We start from the raw sequence: 4729 nt of genomic DNA on the forward strand, positions 1-4729 counted from the left end.
CGAATTGACAATTAATTGACATTTCAGTTCCAATCTGGCAAAGCTTTTTGATTTCCATAGTGAATAATATAAAACGTCTAAATTGAAAGGTTATGAGCGTTTCTTCCAAGATCAAAATGGAAAGGAATAGAGGAGGATGCCGAAGATTAACCGTTCATGAAATTTGAATACAGGAAGTATATGTCATTGTCATATCGGTGAGCAATGTCACTGATCAGTTGAGCCAAAGCAGATGAAAATGAGGACCTTTTCTTATTGGTGCCGCGTGCTTGCCTGTTTCATTCTTTAGGCAAAGTTGATTCTCTTACTAGGTGCTCATGGATTTACAAAACCGTCTCATTGCCATGAGCACTGAAGGTGAGCTCTCCATAGCGTTCAGCCCTCACCAACTGTTACAAACAAGGGATTTTCTAAGGGGCTTACAGTGTCCGTTTAGAGCTCCTCCCTAAATAAATCTTGGTGTTCCCTGGAGTCAGGGCCAGATCCAAGGTCAGGACGAGATCATACTGTCCCTCTGGGGTGGAGGGCAACGGGCCCTGTGGCTGGCTGGGGAACTCAGCTAAGTCACAACAAGGGGTCAGGGCCGAGAGGTTCCCTATGAACTCAAGGAGCAAACAGACGCTTCGAATCTTAGCAGAGAAGCGGCGCACATCCGGGAAGGTCGTGTGAGAAAGGGAGGAGCAGGGAAACGCTCGAAGTTTGGAAAAGATCTTTGCTTTCTTCTTTGGCTACCAGCCTCCCTTCCTGTCCTGGTCACCCTGTTCCCCAGCTTGCCAAAGACTCCGACCTCTTGGGCTCCTGACCTCGACTTCTGCTGGTCCCCCACTGCATCTCAATGCTGTCTGTCCACTTCTGCTCTTTATCAGAGAGATGAGAGGCCCGGAACTCTGAAGAGAAAAGCGATGGGGCAGAGGCTGGGAGCCGTCACAGGAGAGCAGCTCCCCTCTGGGCCCATCCCACCCAGGAGAGGGGTGGGACTCAGTAAGGCCTTGTCCCAGAAGGCTGTCAATTGGAATCACAACCAGAACGACATTCAGCTTCCAAGAATCCGAAGTATAGTTAGGCAAAGGGACCAGTAACTCCATTGCAGGGAAAAATTAAGTTCTTGATAAAAATAGCTGGAAAGTAAAATTATAAGAGATGATTGAAATGTGTGCCGCAGTGAACGGAGGCCTTCTCCCATCCTGACCGCATCTGTCCGAGACCCCAGGGAGGCCACAGGCATCAGGGGCCAACAGACCTCTTTCTCCCCACTGCACTCCGGTTTCTTAAGGCTCTCTCTTTTCCTTTGATCAGCTCAGAAAAATGAGCTCACAGGGCGCCTGAGTGGCTCAGTTGGTTAAGTGTCTGCCTTCGGCTCAGGTCATGATCCCAGGGTCATGACAGAGAGAGAGAGCACAAGAGAGAGAGCACAAGCAGGGGAAGCAGCAGAGGGAGAAGGAGAAGCAGACTCCCCGCCGAGCAGGGAGCCGGATGTGGGGCTCGATCCCAGCACCCTGGGATCGTGACCTGAGCCGAAGGCAGATGCCCAAGGACTGAGCCACCAGGAGCTCCAAATAAAATCTTTAAGAAAAAAAAAAGTGAGCTCACTTCCTAGATTGAGGGTTCAGAGAAGGAAGGCAGACGCAGGAGGTTTGCGGAATGTGCTCTGTTAGGGGGCACAGCCCAGGCTTACGGATGCCCACTGCGGCTCTCTGGCATCTTCTTCACTTCCTCTCACCGGCCGCTCAGTCTGTTGCCTTTAGAGCAGTCGGCTTCTGGCGAGGGGGGCGAGGGGGGGCTACCATCAGGACTGGAAGTTGTGGCTGACGTGGGGACTGGGGAGGCTGGGGAGGGAGAGAGGCCCCAGCAGGAGTCCCGGGCAAGGACTCCAGAGGTCAGCTCTTGCCAGGTAAGTTCAGGAACAAGGGTGACCAGGACAAGAGGAACGGAGGCCACGAGGAACAAGTTTATAGCAGAGGGGAGGCTGCGCCGGCCAGAGGGCCCCTGGCCGGGACCCAGTCCTATCCAAGCTTCAAAGGTGATGACGGCTCAGCCAGCCTGACTCTCTCCCTGGTGAGACCCTGGATCCGCGAGGAAGGCTCCCAGCTGTAAGAAACAGAAAATCTGTCCAACAGTGGCCCCTCTGCCTGGGGACTTGGTCTTGCACTACAAGTCCCGAGGCAGGTGACCCACACCTGCCAGACACTCAGGCTCTTTCTTCTCTCGGCTCCATCCTTCCCAGCATGGGAGCTTCCAGACTCAGGCTTATTACCTAATGGTTGCAGGGTGCAGGGTGTCTGTCCAGAGTACACCTGTCCTTCTGTCAGGCAGAAAAGAAGGGAAGGGAAGAGGAAGGAGGAAGGAAAGAGAGGAAGGAGTGCTCCCTCTGTCAGGCTAGCTGAACTTTCCTAGAAATCGTGCCCATACTTCTTACATCTCTCTGGTCAGAATTGTCACCTGGTCACATAGACTTTCCCAGGAGTCGCCTCTGTCCTTCTACTCGCATCTCATTGGTTAGAATTATGACACGTGGCCACCTGAACTTTCCCAGAAATCACACCCATGCTTCTCCTTGCATCTCATTGGTCAGAATTGTCACCTGGTCACATAGACTTTCCCAGGAGTCGCCTCTGTCCTTCTACTCGCATCTCATTGGTTAGAATTATGACACGTGGCCACCTGAACTTTCCCAGAAATCACACCCATGCTTCTCCTTGCATCTCATTGGTCAGAATTGTCACCTGGTCACATAGACTTTCCCAGGAGTCGCCTCTGTCCTTCTACTCGCATCTCATTGGTTAGAATTATGACACGTGGCCACCTGAACTTTCCCAGAAATCACACCCATGCTTCTCCTTGCATCTCATTGGTCAGAATTGTCACCTGGTCACATAGACTTTCCCAGGAGTCGCCTCTGTCCTTCTACTCGCATCTCATTGGTCAGAACTGTGTCACGTGGCCGCCACAGCGCCCAGAGGAGCTGGTGGTTTAGGGGGGCGCAGTTCCTCTCCTCCCAAACCTGTGCGCTTTTCAAAAGTAGCGCCTGGGTCTGTGGGGTAAACATCAGACTGGTTTTGAGTCTGGTACAGGCTCTGATGGGAGCGGGAGGACAAGCAGGTGGAGCAGAGGTGTGGACACGCAGTGCGCGCTCTGTCACCCCAGGTCCGCTGGTCCGGCCGTGAAAGGCCTCAGTCATGCCCACCGCAGACTGTGACCCGGAAACCCCAGGTCCGCACAGGGACGCTTCGCTTCCAGACCACGTTGTTCTTGAAGCAAATTAGAGATGGAGGCGAATTGCCTCATTTCTCTTAATTAGCAAGCCAATCTCCTTCAGGGGCTGGGAGCCCAAAAGTGAGATCTGTCATTCCAAGTTCTCTTGCGGCTCACTCTCCAAGCAGAGAGGGGACGGTATGGGTGTCATGTAGCCCACTGAGCATTTGCATCAAAGCCCACCAGCGAAGACAGAGAGCAGAACAGAACATTAGCATTTAAGTAGCCTGTTAATGTCTGGAAACCTAAACAGTCACAGAACAGCAATAAAGGAGCTCTTCAAATGTTGCTGGAGAATGTCCATAAAGAGGATATAATGAAAAGGACTGCCCAAATGTGCAAGGATAATATAGTTAATGTATTACTTCTTTTATTATTTTATCATCTTTCATTAATTGCTGGCAGCATGCCTGCAGGAGTTGGTTCTATGGAAAGGGCTTTTAGGTAAATGTCTTAAATGAAACGACCACTTAGAACCTGCGAACAAGGTTGAACCAAGGTTCACTTGACTTCAGTAAATCTTGTCTGAAGGGGGTACCGAGGAGGGGAGAAGGGGATTCACTGTGGGACAGCCTAGCAGTGCAAGTCCTCAGCTACCCCAGAGGTGCTCGGAACCAGCTGCCTCAAGTTTTGAAGTACAAAGATATGATTTTTAAAAGGGGGGCTTCCCTACCATTTGCCTCAGCTAACCCGCCGTGTGGTTCTCAAGAAGTGACTTACCAACCTCAGTTTCCGCCTGCCTGCACCTCACTCAGTAAAGACTTTCCCTGGCCCCATGCTAACTGCTTCCTACGAAGGGTCACTGTTAATCACTGGCGGGGGGGGGGGGGGATAACCCTAAGCCGGAAGATGGCCCAGAACATGGATGCCGCTTGCTCAGGACTGCTCTGAGGCCCCCAAACTCTTGCCGATGTGCCCTCTCTAAAGCCCCCAGCCGCCCCTCATCTCGAGTGTGCTTTAGCTCCTTTCTGTGGACAGCAGACAGTCAAGGTGCCAAGATGTTCCTGCCATGCTGGCATCTGGTAACCCACGGCCTCCTTTTCCGGCCAGTCTGGAAAAAAGTATAAAAATGCTGCCAACTCCTAATTTCAGCAACTTAACACTCCCCTCTTTTCTGCACATCTCAGATTCAATCTCATTTCATTCAGCAAACACTTGTGGAGCATCTTCCGTGGGCCTCATGCTGTGAGGGAAGTTGGAGACGGTGGCCACAGGCGAGCCGCAGGCCGTGGATGGGAGGTCGAGGACGGAGGCTGGCTTATCAGGAGGTAGGTGCTGCAGCCCTGGGTGGTCACATGGACGAGGAGGTGCAGGGAGAGAAAGGAGCCGAGGATGCTTCTAGAGCTGACTTTTCCAGGTTTGACCTCTGGGTCCACTGGACATTTCCACTCAGGTGTCCCATTTATACTCCCAAACGGAAAGAATCAACATTCCCCCCAAACGAACTCTCTTTAGACATTCTGATTTCTTTCAATGA

The sequence above is a fragment of the Mirounga angustirostris genome, unplaced genomic scaffold, assembly GCF_029215605.1.
Source record: "Mirounga angustirostris isolate CCGP_5_RB_7025 unplaced genomic scaffold, mMirAng1.0.hap1 SCAF_12, whole genome shotgun sequence".
NCBI lineage: Eukaryota > Metazoa > Chordata > Mammalia > Carnivora > Phocidae > Mirounga > Mirounga angustirostris.